At 37.2% G+C, this 16499-nt stretch overlaps 3 long non-coding RNA genes across 4 annotated transcripts; 2 read left to right on the top strand and 1 right to left on the bottom strand.

The window, feature by feature from the left end:
• Window positions 1-2578: 2578 nt before the first annotated feature.
• LOC148930417 (uncharacterized) lies at window positions 2579-7169 on the bottom strand. Of its 2 annotated transcripts, none has more exons than XR_016137137.1 (3): window positions 6785-7169; window positions 3684-5825; window positions 2579-2801 (listed from the first exon to the last, which is right to left on the bottom strand). It is a non-coding gene; the product is annotated as an uncharacterized LOC148930417 (long non-coding RNA). The 2 variants fall into 2 exon arrangements; XR_016137138.1 differs by having other exon boundaries at window positions 3684-4366; window positions 6785-7085.
• Window positions 3010-5272, top strand: LOC125213464 (uncharacterized). The gene is made up of 3 exons (XR_016137139.1): window positions 3010-3409; window positions 4398-4462; window positions 4992-5272. It is a non-coding gene; the product is annotated as an uncharacterized LOC125213464 (long non-coding RNA).
• Window positions 7170-14039: 6870 nt separating the features above from the next.
• LOC125213462 (uncharacterized) lies at window positions 14040-15727 on the top strand. Its single transcript, XR_007174944.2, has 3 exons — window positions 14040-14798; window positions 14904-15057; window positions 15372-15727. It is a non-coding gene; the product is annotated as an uncharacterized LOC125213462 (long non-coding RNA).
• The last annotated feature ends 772 nt before the right edge of the window (window positions 15728-16499 follow it).

The raw sequence follows: 16499 nt of genomic DNA, 5'->3' as shown, positions 1-16499 counted from the left end.
TAATAAAATGTGAGTAGGAATGAGTTAGTGGAATATGAGGTCCACTACCAAAAATGGTAAAAGTGAAGTGGAACAAATTATGTGGGACGACCCGAAATAAAATACTGGGTCGAATTATCTGAGACAGATGAAGTAATTGTTAATATTATCTTGTAATTTTGTTGAGATATAATTATTAAATGTTTTAAATGTTACGTATATATATTTTTCAATTTTATCTATGGGATAAGAAACTCAAACAAGGATAGATTGGTTAAACTTAAAACTCATTAATTTTGAAACATCGAACATTGGATAGAAATAGTTAATTTGAATAGAGAATGCCAAACTAGTATTGTATTGCTGCAATAATTAACCGATCGATCGAAAGCATTCGTAGATGCATACTACGAAAAAAACGCCTATTTGCTACCACTTTTTGTGAGAACCCTCGTTGTGCTAGCAAAACTTGTGAGCAGAGTAACGAGCATACACCGAAAACAACAACCATTTCTTGTCTACTGGAATCCAAAAAAAAAAAATTAAATTTTTTATATTAATTTCGATTTTTTTAAAAAGAAAAGAAAAAATCAAATTAGCCGTTGACCAATCGTATGACGCCATGTAAGGCTGCTCAGCGGCGCGGACGTGCTCTTATTTAAGAGTAGTGTCGTGCCGCTGGCACAGACGGATTTTGCTAGCACACTTATAGTGCTCTTATTTAAGAGCAGCGTCGTGCCGTTGGCATGGACGGACGAGCTGCAGCGGCGAACGTCTGTGCCGCTGGCACAGACGGACAAGATGCCGCTGCGGATGCTCTAATGAAATTACTGGCGTTTTCTCATTGGCACTACATTGGATACTGATAAGGCTAATTTCATGCAGTGGTACCCCTGTAAAATTCTGTGATTTCATGGGTCTAACAAGGTTTTATAAGCCAGGTGTGTAGAGAAACCGCTAGCCCCAGGAAGAAAATGAAGATGGCCGGGGAGATGAAGCTAGCGGGAAAACTAAGCAGGAAAAGGAAGAGCCAATAGACTAAGGAGCATCAAAACAGAGGGCAAAATGGAGATTGCAGGAACAGTCTAGAAGCTCTGTCCGCTATAAATAAGAGTATGCGCTTGACATGAGCATCATTATTTTTCAGCTCTTAGCTTAGTTTTCACTTTTCTACACACACACTCACGGGGAATTTGGTGCGGGGGTTCACATTTGTCCACGGAGGCGAAGAAACAATCATCTTTTGCTTTTCTATTTACTTCTCGTACTCGTCGAGTCCTCGCTGTTCAAGGCTCGGTTCTGTTTTGTTATTATCGTTGGATACTTCGTACTTTGCAATGGATATTGCTACTTTTCTTTCGTTTATCTTATCGTGGTGTTTTTGGTTTGATTTTTGCTGATTATTGTTGGTTGATTTGAGTTTGGAGTTGGTTTGTGAGAAATTTGTTGTTGATCGGTTGAATCTACGTAGACTTGTGAGGATCGGAGATAGAGATGATGTTTGGTTTTTGTGGATGGCTTGGATCCGGAGCGGATTAAGCATCCCGTGGTTGGATCTGCTTGTTTTCGTTTCATTTAGTTGTTTAAGTTCTGCATTCTTGTTTTGCCTCGTCTAGTAGTCGTGGATCTGCTTTAGTTTTACATGTTCTTCATTTCTATCGGTTTAATTTCGTTTAATTTGTTTTGATCTTCATTTTGCTCTGTTTTTAGCTGGTTGTTTCGTGATAAATATTGGAGAAGATGATGTCGCTGTTAGTTAGTCATTTAGTTAGTTATTTTGTAGCTTTTCGATCGTACTCTGCCTTTTCAGAAAATGGTCCCCACGTCTAATTTTTCTCAAGTCTAGGTTAATTTAGGTAACTGTTCGCTCGGTCTAGTAATTGTCTCGCTCTATTTCGGTTAATATGCATGCTTTTATGTCTCTGCCTAGATCTAGCTGTTAGAGTATAATATTTTATTTACCAAGTCTAGGAATTAAAGCTCAACCCCAAAAATTGCGTGGCAGCAGCCAAAAATAGTTCCCAAGTCTATGTGGATTCGATCCTTGCTTCCCTATACTAATTTTCTTAGCTAAAGCGGGTTGAGGGTTTTTGAAGGGGGAGTTAAGGTAGTGATTGTGTGCACAATGACAGGTAGCTCAAGGTTCTCTGAGTTCCTAGACCCAGTGCCCAGCGGATTCCCTGGACCGAGGGTTTTCTTTATTAATTTTTGAACACTCTCTCGCTGACCATTAAACTCTAGCCAGCTCTTCAAATACTTTTATCTATTATTAAATCATGTTCACATTAAATATTAACGAATTTACAACGCCTACTATACTGAAAGTCGAATGATAGTGTGTAATTGTTAATATTAGTTTATAATTTTGTTGAGATGTACTACCTCCGTCCCAGATAATTCGTCCTAGTTTTCCATTTCGGTCCGTCCCACATAATTTGTCCCATTTCAGTTTTACCATTTTTGGTAGTGGACCTCTGTAATACCCCGCTCAAATTAACGTCCTTGAACGTTTATCGAGTAAATAATTATATTAAAGCAAGTAGTATTTTAAACTCTATGTTTTGTGGTATTAAAAATCTTGATGAGTTTTAATTAATAGTTAAGAGCCAACGTGAAACTAATTTTGATCAAGGACTTTAATGTACAAAAGGATACCCCATGTACATTTATAAAGCAGAGGGATATTAAATGTCTATTTACAGAATATAGTCATTTCTCTTCAAATGAGAAATGTATTAATTATATCTAATTTATGATGTTACAAAAATGAGCTAAAGCTTCTTCGCAAAGCTAGTATTCTATCTTCAGGAAACCCCAACTTCCTACAAATGATGGGACAAGTCAGAAACGACAGTGTAATAATAGTGTAGTAACAAAAATAACTTCTACCATCTTTAACCATAGTCAACATGTGAATAGTGCAACACTATTCACTGAAAATGACATGGAGTCATCACATAAGTATATGCATCACGTTTTATAATTCAAGTGTATATATATATGTGTGTATGTAAAGGCGAGTCATTATTTTCTGCAAAATCTGCAGACAAGAATTTAAATCAAGGGAGACATATCCCCAAAATCAGGAAGAGCGTTGAATTAAAAGCTTTCAATCATTTTTTTTTGTTGCATGCGAGTGTCGGCAGAAAGTAGTATAAGGAAGGAGAGTTGTGAAATTTCAAGTTTCATAACTTCTCTGAGGCATCACTTTGCTACACACACCAAAATCCAGTATCACACTTCTGCGACGCACTCTCAAACTTCTTTCTACCAAAATCATACGCACCTAAAATCTCTTTTCACCCAAAATTTTAAGCAAGCAGACAGAAAAGTTTTCCATCTTTCCTAGGAAGTTTCAAGCAAGCATTTTTCAAGAAGGAGAATTTCAAGCAGAAGCACTTCTAAATAAACCTTTTATCGTTCTTTTGAGGTAATGATTTTCAAACCGCAAGTTAACTCTTTTCAAGTTTTATCAAGCACATCATGTTAGCATGAATTAATATAGAACATAGAATCACAACCAAGCATGCTCTCCTTTTACCAAATACGTCATATTTGTTTTTATTCAAGAAACTAGAAAATCTCCTAACATGTTTCAAAATAAGCCTCTTGTTTTAGCAGCCACTTCGGAAATTTATAATAGAAAATCTAACCGTCCAAATGAAATTTCCTTTGGTCATAATGAAGTTAGATAAGTTGTTTACCTTCCTTTAAAATTTCAGAACGATCGGACTACGTTTGAACCCCCGATCGTATAGAAAATCGACGCTGCTACTGTAGAAACCGACAGCCACTTCCGAAATTATTTCTGGAAAATCTAACCGTTAAAATTTGATCTCCTTCGGTAAGAATGATCCTTTATGAGTCTTCTACCTTTGGTTAAAATTTCGTGACAATCGGATGTTGTTTGAATTCCCGATCGTGAAGAAACTCGAGGCTGCACCTTGTGTGGCGAAAATTTAGAAAAGAAAAAGAAAGAGAGAGAGAGAGAGTTAGGAAGAGAATAGAGATAAATGATGATCAGAAAGAAGTTACGTATAGCAGCTAGTTTGACTCAGTAGGTAATTAAAATAATGATTTTGCTCCCTTAACTTTTGGGCCTTTCAAATATCAAATGAGTGTTAGACTAAAATTAATTAGTCCTTATTTGGAATTCATTATTTATGATTGAATTAATCGCTCGAGATAAAATTCTCTTGAATTAATTTTGAGTAAGTGGGTTTGTAGGTAAATCCTCAAGTTTATTAAATTAATTAATCTCTCGATTAATTAATACCAATAATTAAATCTACGGGTTTAATTAAAGTGAATGAGTTTATGAAAGAGAGAAGGAAAATAGGATGCATATCCTAAGAGCATATCATCCGCTATTGTTATTTCTTTGAAGCTAAATAGTTTATTATCTTTTATTGGACAAGGTCCATCGCAAGGAATTTAACTCCAAGTGGGTTAATATTGTCATACGGAGTAAGAAGCATACGAGGTGAACTTTCCTATCCTACAATGGATAAAAGTATAAAGAATTATTTTATGATGATTAATTTTGAAAATAATGTTGTCATGCCTTAAATGTTTTGTTTTATGAATGATGCCTATCTGTTTGGTTATACCGAATGTGCTATGCCAAATAAAGTAAGAAATCGAATTCGGGTCCCAGCAAGGGGAGAGTCCCTACTTGGACTAGAGTACATGTGGACCGTGTGTCATCGAGAGGATTGGCCGGTCCGGTGCTCGTGGAAAGTGGCCACTTTCCCGGCACATGAAAGTTAAGGTGACCGTAGGAGAACACCATCTCTACGGCACAAAATGTACAGATATGGCAAAGAACAGAAAGAACTTAGACCGTGCAGTCGAAAAATGGTATTTAGTAAACTCAGGTCTTTTTAATAAAACCCCTGAGTGTTACTGTGATAATGGCTTGACAATATTTTCAAATGTATTATTGTAGTTTTCGGCAATGTGTTCACTGAGTACTTTTGTACTCAGCCCTGCATGTACTTCTAAATGTGCAGGTTGAGCTGTGATGGAGGGAAGGGTGCTAATTAAACCAGACCTACTTATAGTTCCATACTCTCGGAGGTTCGTGTCTTCATACATGGAACCACGTTCAGTTCCTTCTTCTGTGCATTAAAGCAAGTGAAATTCTTTATTTCTCTAAAGACTCTGATAATTAACCAGTATATTGTATTGTCCCCGACTCGAGTCATTGTGATCGAGCCATTCTATTCATGTATTCAATGTTTATACTCTACAGTCAGAAAGTTCAACCATGAAGTCCATTTTTTTTACCCAACCCGCATTCTTATTATCCACCACAGTCACGGTATATCGAACCTTGCTATAGTAAGCAAAGTTGGGTCGTGACAAAGATTGTCAAGCCATCATACAAGTAATACTCGGGGTTTTTCTGAAAATGACCCAAGCTTACTAAATTCTTTTACTTTAAAAGTTGACTGATCAGTCTTAGTTCCTTCTGTAATTCGCCATATCTGAACTTTTCTTCATGTGCCGAGAAAGTGGCCACTTTCCACGAGCACCGGACCGGCCAACCCTCTCGATGACACACGGTCCACGTGTACACTAGTCCAAGTAGGGTCTCTCCCCTTGCTGGGACCCGAATTCGATTTCTTACTTTATTTGGCATAGCACATTCGGTATAACCAAACAGATAGGCATCATACATAAAACAAAACATTTAAGGCATGACAACATTATTTTCAAAATTAATCATCATAAAATAATTCTTTATACTTTTATCCATTGTAGGATAGGAAAGTTCATCTCGTATGCTTCTTACTCCGTATGACAATATTAACCCACTTGGAGTTAAATTCCTTGCGATGGACCTTGTCCAATAAAAGATAATAAACTATTTAGCTTCAAAGAAATAACAATAGCGGATGATATGCTCTTAGGATATGCATCCTATTTTCCTTCTCTCTTTCATAAACTCATTCACTTTAATTAAACTCGTAGATTTAATTATTGGTATTAATTAATCGAGAGATTAATTAATTTAATAAACTTGAGGATTTACCTACAAACCCACTTACTCAAAATTAATTCAATCATAAATAATGAATTCCAAATAAGGACTAATTAATTTTAGTCTAACACTCATTTGATATTTGAAAGGCCCAAAAGTCAAGGGAGCAAAATCATTATTTCAATTACCTACTGAGTCAAACTAGCTGCTATACGTAACTTCTTTCTGATCATCATTTATCTCTATTCTCTTCCTAACTCTCTCTCTCTCTCTTTCTTTTTCTTTTCTAAATTTTCGCCACACAAGGTGCAGCCTCGAGTTTCTTCACGATCGGGAATTCAAACAACATCCGATTGTCACGAAATTTTAACCAAAGGTAGAAGACTCATAAAGGATCATTCTTACCGAAGGAGATCAAATTTTAACGGTTAGATTTTCCAGAAATAATTTCGGAAGTGGCTGTCGGTTTCTACAGTAGCAGCGTCGATTTTCTATACGATCGGGGGTTCAAACGTAGTCCGATCGTTCTGAAATTTTAAAGGAAGTTAAACAACTTATCTAACTTCATTATGACCAAAGGAAATTTCATTTGGACGGTTAGATTTTCTATTATAAATTTCCGAAGTGGCTGCTAAAACAAGAGGCTTATTTTGAAACATGTTAGGAGATTTTCTAGTTTCTTGAATAAAAACAAATATGACGTATTTGGTAAAAGGAGAGCATGCTTGGTTGTGATTCTATGTTCTATATTAATTCATGCTAACATGACGTGCTTGATAAAACTTGAAAAGAGTTAACTTGCGGTTTGAAAATCATTACCTCAAAAGAACGATAAAAGGTTTATTTAGAAGTGCTTCTGCTTGAAATTCTCCTTCTTGAAAAATGCTTGCTTGAAACTTGCTAGGAAAGATGGAAAACTTTTCTGTCTGCTTGCTTAAAATTTTGGGTGAAAAGAGATTTTAGGTGCGTATGATTTTGGTAGAAAGAAGTTTGAGAGTGCGTCGCAGAAGTGTGATACTGGATTTTGGTGTGTGTAGCAAAGTGATGCCTCAGAGAAGTTATGAAACTTGAAATTTCACAACTCTCCTTCCTTATACTACTTTTTGCCGACACTCGCATGCAACAAAAAAAAATGATTGAAAGCTTTTAATTCAACGCTCTTCCTGATTTTGGGGATATGTCTCCCTTGATTTAAATTCTTGTCTGCAGATTTTGCAGAAAATAATGACTCGCCTTTACATACACACATATATATATACACTTGAATTATAAAACGTGATGCATATACTTATGTGATGACTCCATGTCATTTTCAGTGAATAGTGTTGCACTATTCACATGTTGACTATGGTTAAAGATGGTAGAAGTTATTTTTGTTACTACACTATTATTACACTGTCGTTTCTGACTTGTCCCATCATTTGTAGAAAGTTGGGGTTTCCTGGAGATAGAATACTAGCTTTGCGAAGAAGCTTTAGCTCATTTTTGTAACATCATAAATTAGATATAATTAATACATTTCTCATTTGAAGAGAAATGACTATATTCTGTAAATAGACATTTAATATCCCTCTGCTTTATAAATGTACATGGACAATTATTTTATCGTTTCATGTATCCTTTTGTACATTAAAGTCCTTGATCAAAATTAGTTTCACGTTGGCTCTTAACTATCAATTAAAACTCATCAAGAATTTTAATACCACAAAACATAGAGTTTAAAATACTACTTGCTTTAATATAATTATTTACTCGATAAACGTTCAAGGACGTTAATTTGAGCGGGGTATTACATTCTACCCCTCTTAAAAGAAATTTCGTCCCGAAATTTGCACGATTTAATTATGAACAACTATGGACCTTGTACTTTCACAGTGTTTTCACTTTGTTATATGATTTCGTTCTTTAACTATTGCATCTCTCGCAAAGAACTTCTGTCAAAGATCATTACTCATATTTAAATTTAATCATTTCCTCTTTACAACATTTCAGGTTGTACATGCGAGAAAAATCGTGTTCGTTCTTCATAGTTTGATAGTAATATCAAACGATCATTCCTTCGATAGCCCTTTTACCTTTTTCTATTTTAACGCCTTGGCGATCTTAGTTATTCTTTCGAGGAAAAGAGATACTTATAGGAATCTTAGTCTCCTTTAGTAAACGGTAATTTCGTGCGATGAGCACAAGGCATGTTTGTTATTAAAACCTTCTGCTAGAGAGAAAAAAAAAATATATTGGAAACTCTCGTTATTTGCGGAATTTCACATTGCATTTCCATAGAGTTCATGCCTCTAGATCCTTAACATGTTTACTTCAAAAGTTAAACCTAGTTCACATGATTAGGGACATTTTAGTCCAGTCTTTGATGTACGGTGTTGGCACCCTAGCTTGTTTCTTGTACAATTATCATTAATACTAGTATTGTCGTTCCGTTCTTCTTGAAAGCCTTTTTCTTTTTACAGGGTCCGTGAGAATTTTAGCGCTCCTCCTTGGATTGTAAGTTCATAGGCCTCGCATTTTTGGTATTTTCGATAGGGCTAACTATACTTAAGAAACCTTGAATTCATTCGGGTATTGGGGTCTCCAAAATGGCACGACTCCCCCTTTTGATGGTCCATCGGGATTTTATCAGTGGCTCTAGGTTCCACTTTGTTTGAATCGCAATTCGTACTTGTAAAGCTTAGCGCAGAGCCTTTTCGCACTTATTTGGCTAACGTTTTCCTTCTTATCATCCGGATAGGTAGGTACGTCATCTATGGAGACGAAGATAAACTTGTTGGATACGCATTTCCTAAGTTTCTCATATACTGTTATACATGTTATTACCATTTATTCCTTATGATCATATCAAGATAAAAAGGTCTCTTTCATATCAATATTGGAAAGGGCTCTCCAGGATACGTTATTTGGTTGTATTTATGGTTGGCGACAGTCGTATTTCGACTTTATCTACAAAATACATCAGCTCTCTTTAGTTGATCGAACCACTTTGTCTATGAACATTATCAACGTTCCCTCTTTTCCTTGGAGTAAGTACGGATGATCTTCCGGGTAATACGTTAGGTTTGAGAAAGCCTGAATTTAGGGGTCTACCGAGTTATACGTTGTGTGATTTGACTTTCCTTTGTCTGGTATGGTTTTCTAGAGGTCGAAGGTGAACTCTAATTGTTAACCTGATGGTTATTTGGGTAAAGTGTTGAGAAATAGGCCTGGACATTCGCATGGCATTTCAATTTTCGATATTTCTTTCTTTCTTCGACTTATCGGTTTGGTTACGAGGTAAAGAAAACATCACTAGCGTGGTACTTGCATGGGTATCCATGGTAATCTCGTTGGATCTTATTTTCTATCATAAGGCTAGGAAAGCAATTTGTCATTCCTTGGATTGTGACGTGATTTTCAGTCATCTCATCCATTCATCATGTCCAAAATTCTAAGTCTTGAGTTAAGGCTTTACGTTCTTCCCCTAACGTGATTCTTAAACTTTTGGCGTGTGCAAGAGGTCTTTACGATTCATTCCTACTGATGGAGTTACTCTTATTTTCGACTCAAAGTATCCTATAGTGAGTCCTAAGTTATTTGCAAATCTTTCGTGTCTCTTTTCAGGCTGCCTTTGCCTTCGTGCGTACGTCCCTGTTTGTGACATGACTCTTTATCGATGTCGTCAACGAGGTAGTTATTGCTGGTTCATCTAGGGTTGAACTTAAAATGCTTCCAGTTGTTGGCACGGATTCGCTCTTGCTCCTACTTCTGGAGGTTTAGGTGATTTACTAGAAATGATAATTCTTGATAAATCAAGTCCCGATTCTATAGTGGTTCTTGTTATATTTAGAATACTAGGTAGCATTGGTTTAATAGTTCTCCCTTACAGGTCGGAAGCAGTTGGCTTTCTTAATTCTTTCATTTAGTTCTATCATGGTCGCAATTCCCTTTGTTATTGACGTCACATTTTCTTCCGCTTCCCTTTGCTTCGAGGTTCTGGTATGAGCATTGTAATCAATATTGGTTTTACTTCGGTGTGGGCGTCTCGATGCCTAAACTTGATAGAGGGCTCGGGGTATGATAGTCCTACGTAGCTGGTTAATGTCATTCTCGTCTCGCGCATTTTTCTATATCCACTCGAGTGGGCATATCTTGGCGTGTAGGTCATAGTTGGTTACTGAAATTCTTCAATGTTTCGGATTGTAACAATCTTTATTTATTTATTTATTATTATTATTATTACGGTATGTTTTAATAATGTACTTGTCGTACAATCCTCCATTGGCTTGTTCCAAGTCATGTCTGTTGGTTGCTCGATGTCATTATCTTCTACGTACTTGCCACCAAACTAGTTGGCTGGAAAGGTACCGTACGCAGCCTAAACATTTCTGCTTTGTGTAACATAGAAAGTAGAATATACACTTTGGCTCATGTAATCTACGTATCGGTTTTAGCTGGGTCTCCTATTTCATCGAATGTTGATAGGCCCTCTCTTTTTTTTCTTTTTTTTTTTCTTCATAGAGTTAGTTCATTTTAATTCGACTAGTGGAAACGATTCAAGTAGTGGCGGTAAAGATGTTGTAATCTCATGTCTCTCCTTTCATTCACCTTACTTCAGTTATTATTCCTTTCCATGTCTTTACTCATGGATTTTGGGTCGTTCGACTCTCTTGGGTGGTGTTTTGTTCGAAGCGTAATTGATAGCGTACTTGAACACTAACATGAAATCATAAACGATACTTATGGTCTCTAAGATACAACTTTCTTATATAGCTTGCCGAAAAAAGACAATAATGAAAAGGGATATAACAGAATAGATATAAAGGAAACTGGCTTAAAGGGGACGGGGTCTTATCATAGCAACTGGTTACAAGTGGACAGACATCATGGTCACAACTGGGAAACACTCTGGGATATCAAGGTTATGGTGCAGGTTGGGTAGGGTTGATGTCTGGATTGCCGTTGGGATCTTCCTCGGAATTCTCCTTCTCGGAGCTTTTATCGGCATTGGTCATAGCCGCACTACTCTTTCTACGTGCCATTTGGGCTTCAGTTGACTCACGCTGGTGATGCTCCATGTTTTCATTAGAAGCAATCTCATCGAGATGCTTCGTTTTCTGCTTGGACTTCGAGGGTGTATTGGGTTCTGGTTCAAGGAGATCTGTCCAAGGGGACTGTGGTCTAGACTTGCTACCAGCAAGGTTTGGGGAGGCATCCTTCTTATCTAGCTTCATCTTCGGTCGCTTCATGTTGCCCACAGAGGTCTCTTCCGATGGTGGGCTGGGCCTTGCTCGAACTAGGGAGGGGCGTGGATTATCAAGGATCCGTAAAGGCAGCATTCCAGTGTAAGTGGCTCGTGGGAAGGAATTCTTCTTGGGCTTCGACTTGACTACGGCCTTGCCCCGTCGGTGTGCCTCGCACATAGCCTTGAGTCGTTGATTGTTTGCCTCTATGTCTACAGACTTATCACTCTCGGATGAAGTTGATGACGATGATGATGAATCGATGATTAACTCTAGGTTCCTTTGAGATGGTCCTGCTTCATTCGTTTTCTTTGTTGGTCGTATTTGGATGGTTGTTGAAGGTTTCTTCTGAGATTGAGGAGTAGGCTGCTTTGCTGCTTGCTTTTCTATTGCTGGGACTGGATTTTCAGCTTGCGCGCGGGATCCTTGGGGAACCTGACCGTATACGATGTACGTATAATGGACTTCCCCTAGAAATCCTAGCATGTCTCCTATTAGATCAAACTGGGGGTCCATGTAGCCAATGTATCGGTGAGCAATTCCTGCAGCCCATAACTGCCAATCCACTGGTAGTAGAAGGATCACTCGATAAATCCCATCAAAGCCTGTTACTCCGTACTGATGGGCATCGACCCACAGTCGACGATAGTGTGAAAGGAATTCCCCTAAATTATCATTGGGACTGGGAGCATAGTTCCGGTATCTTGCGATCACGCGAGCAGCTCGTGCGATGTTACGTTTTCGTTCAGCGCTTTCCTTACTAGTCATCTGTAGAAAACACTCGTTCACCATATATTGCATATAGAAGAAATCTAAGAGGGCTTAGATTCTTAATCATTTATTATTTTCAAGCATCGGAAAATGCTTGGGTGATACTCTAAGGTGTCATATGTGGTATTTGCATTTAGATAATAGTCGATTTGAAGTATTCATATGGCTAGAATACTTGAAGCATGCCTAGCAACGCCGTTCACTTACTTTATTTACCATTTATTTCCCGCTCAAGAAAGCGGAAATGAATTCTTTCTATTGTAGATAAAATCTCTAAATAGTGTGACGAACCGATTCAAAATTTCCTCAAGTTGATTCGTCAATCCCCTTGATAGAATTTCCATTCCTAATAAATTCCCAGAAAGAACTGGAGGGGTCACGTCTGTCCCACTTAAAATCCAGACTCCTAGACAGAATTTATCAGCACGGTGTAGTTGTCACTATTAAGGCCCATATAGTAAAAACACACTACTTCATTCAAGGATCCACTTTAAAGAGTACGAGTTACTTCATTCATCTATCATGCATATAAATAGAGCAAGAAATCTCTATTGCTCACGTGTTTGAATATCATCAACTTTACCTTGGGAGAGGAAATTACTTCTTTCTTGGTTGAGCGTGATGAGTTGGAGTGCTGAGACCTTATTAGGCTACTGGGTTAGTCTAGCAAAACGAGTCTAGACAATGGCTGAAAGAAGACTCTCGGGTTCAAGCCAGAAAAGAACTGCTCTGATACCACTCTGTCACGACCCAACTTTGCTTACTATAGCAAGGTTCGATATACCGTGACTGTGGTGGATAATAAGAATGCGGGTTGGGTGACCGTAGGAGAACACCATCTCTACGGCACAAAATGTACAGATATGGCAAAGAACAGAAAGAAATTAGACCGTGCAGTCGAAAAATGGTATTTAGTAAACTCAGGTCTTTTTAATAAAACCCCTGAGTGTTACTGTGATAATGGCTTGACAATATTTTCAAATGTATTATTGTAGTTTTCGGCAATGTGTTCACTGAGTACTTTTGTACTCAGCCCTGCATGTACTTCTAAATGTGCAGGTTGAGCTGTGATGGAGGGAAGGGTGCTAATTAAACCAGACCTACTTATAGTTCCATACTCTCGGAGGTTCGTGTCTTCATACATGGAACCGCGTTTAGTTCCTTCCGCTGTGCATTAAAGCAAGTGAAATTCTTTATTTCTCTAAAGACTCTGATAATTAACCATTATATTGTATTGTCCCCGACTCGAGTCATTGTGATCGAGCCATTCTATTCATGTATTCAATGTTTATACTCTACAGTCAGAAAGTTCAACCATGAAGTCCATTTTTTTTACCCAACCCGCATTCTTATTATCCACCACAGTCACGGTATATCGAACCTTGCTATAGTAAGCAAAGTTGGGTCGTGACAACCTCATATTCCACTAACTCATTCATTCTCACATTTTATTATAAAACTAATATATAAAGGTAGGACCCACATTCCACTAACTTTTTCAACCCACTTTTTATTACAATTCTTAAAACTCGTGCTAGGTCAAAGTGATCCGAATTATCTGGGACGGAGGGAGTAATTATTAAATGTTTTAAATGTTACGTATATATATTTTTCAATTTTATCTATGGAAAAGAAGCTCAAACAAGGACACATTGGTTAAACTTAAAACTCATTAATTTGGAAACATCGAACATTGGGTAGAAACTAGTTAATTTGAATAGAGAAGGCCAAACTAGTATTGTATTGCTGCTATAACTAACCGATCGATCGAAAGCATTCATAGATACATACTACAAAAAAAACGCCTATTTGCTACCACTTTTTGTGAGCACCCTGGTTGTGCTCGCAAACTTGCGAGCAGAGTAGCGAGCATACACCGAAAACAACAATCATTTCTTGTCGACTGGAATAAAATGACAGATTTTGCTAGCACACCTATAGTGCTCGAAAGTTTTCGAGCAAAGGGTGCTAGCAACGTGACAACTGTGACAACTAAGTCGAATTTTTCCGTTTTGCGAGCACGTGTGTGTGCTCGAAATTATATTCTTACCAAAAGAAAATAAAATTACTTTCCGTCGACAAAAACACAACACTATTAAGTCTTGAGAATAAAACAAAAATACAATCGGCACTCCATTCCACCTACCTCCGCCCTAGCCCTACCGCCGTCCTTCCCTTGTCGTCGCATCTCAACCGCGCGTCGCTGCCATTGCGCCGCCGCGAGTAACAATCACTCAATTTACGCGAGGCTAGCTATTTGAGTTTTTTTCATTATTTTGAATGGGAACGTAGTGGAATTAGTTGATTTAGGGTTTATATAGGAGATTTCTGTATGTTATTTCCGATTTTCTTTTTCCACATATTGATTTTTAAGAGTTTGTTGAAATAATCAGAATTCTAATTGGGTCACAACCTGCAATTTGGCGTATTGTTCATGAAATGCCTTTATTTACTTTGTTGATTTAACATTTTAACTCTTCCATATCAGTGTATGCAACCATTTCTAGAAAACAAAAATTTGCCTCGTTTAGGTTGAGATTGTGATTTATTAGTGTGGTGACTGATTGATATTGTATCTGATTGAGAATGTATGCAGTCATTTTTACTCCTGCAATTTGGCCACATCCTGCAATTTTGGAATTTCTGAATGGAAAATGATTTCCTATAGAGTGGTGATGATGCTAGGCGATTTATGAAATTCATACTCTCTAATCTTGGTGTTGGTAAAGGAAACTTTTGTACCTTTACTTAAATGACTCTAATATTTTGTACCTTACAGTTACAATGTCTCTAAGCTTCTTTTGTAGGTACTTTTGATTGTGTTTATTTTAATGGAGGTCAGTTTTACAGTCATTTCTTAGTTCTAATTTTCTTCTTCATTAAGTTGAAAGCAACTGCCATAGGCCTCCCCCCTTTATGAGGTGACTTAATAATTTTTACAGGTTACCTTTTGCTGCCACTTGTTAAGACGGAGACAGATTAGTTCTACTTCTACCTTTGGAAATGAAAATAGGCTGAATGAGAGACTTGACCTTTATCAAGACCGAATGCCAACGAGGCTTAGGCGATGGAATCATCACATACTCTGTTTTGACGGTATAATGCCATTTTGCCTCTATTTGTTTCATCAATATAGCTGTTGGTTGGTTCTTGTTATGTAGAATTGGACTTTTCATTTCTTGCATACCAGGAGGAATTTGTAAAAATGGGCATCATTATCTAAAATGTTGTTGTGTCTTGTTTCGTGATCTTGTTCTTATAAGGTTTTCGACGCTTGAAAAGATCAAAGATGATCAATTTGTTACTTTTTTTCTTTCTTCTCACCGATATTAGTAATTTTCCTAAATACTCTAAATCTCTCTCTCCTTCTCTGCGCAAATGGATGCTAATTTGTACCTTTTATTTCATAGCCCAAACTTCAGGAACGGAGGCAGCCTTAGTAAAGTTAAATACATGTTGTTCTGGACAGTAATGAAGCTCTCTTGAGCTCCTGAGGTGGCTCTAGGCTATGGGATTGAGTAATGTGTGCCTCTAAGATCCAAAAGGTGCAGGAGGCAAATATACTGAAAAATAGAAGAATCCCTGAGAGTGAATTGATGATCAGTGTTAAATATTTTGGTGAATTGGTGTGTTTCACCTTTATCATGTTATTAACCTATCACGTTTTTGGGTGGAAGTTGTGATGTTAAGTTCGTAGAATATTGTTCTAAAATTGTATAGTACTATGCATTAATATATAGCTTATGTACTTACATGTTGGTCTTTAGAGTTCGTTCAAGGTTTTCTGCTATCGAACAGTTTCAGAAGTAAATAAATTAATCTGCTACTGACTCGACTTATTTTAACACAAGTAGTACCCGCAAGTGTACGGGGACAATGTAGCAATAAGCAAGCAAGAGTATCGTATCCCACAGAGACAAATTTGTATCAACTTAACTACCATGAATAAATGTTGACTACTATCTAGAGAATCAAGAAAAGTTTGGTTTTTTTCTAACACTAATAAAAGCATATAGTAAGCAAATAAACAAGTAAAAGCAAATAAACACGGAGTGAAAAGATAATATGGAGAAAAATTGTAGAACTCAAGGATCCGATGCACAATTCCAAGCTCTTATCCAATCAAATTGCCTACCTTTTGGTATCTCTAGAGTTACTAAGTCGACCACAATTATAGATTAAACCCCCTCCCGAGGTGAGAAACCTGTAGATTAGGTGCTAGGATTGAAGTCCCCTTCTAATCCTAACACCCCTAACTCCCAAAAGCTCGATTAGGTCAAAGACCTCACTCAAAACCTCAACTCTCCCAAGTTTTATTGCATTAAGGTGTGAATTATTCCTATTTCCAGATTAATTATTTCATCTCCCGATTAATCTAATTAATCATACACAATCAAGTGGTGATCAAGCAATTGAAAGGAATAAACCCAAGAATAATCAAATAACTACAAGAGCAAGGTAAGAACAAAATCAATTGGATAAAAACTATGAAATTAATGCATCTTCACCAAGAATTCTACAAAAAGGTGTTTAGCTAC

Source organism: Salvia hispanica, chromosome 3 (genome assembly GCF_029641045.1).
Source record: "Salvia hispanica isolate PSC_SH4W2 chromosome 3, Shi_PSC_v1, whole genome shotgun sequence".
Lineage (NCBI taxonomy): Eukaryota > Viridiplantae > Streptophyta > Magnoliopsida > Lamiales > Lamiaceae > Salvia > Salvia hispanica.
Note: the sequence above shows the minus strand (reverse complement) of the source record. Positions and strands in the feature narration are given on the sequence as shown.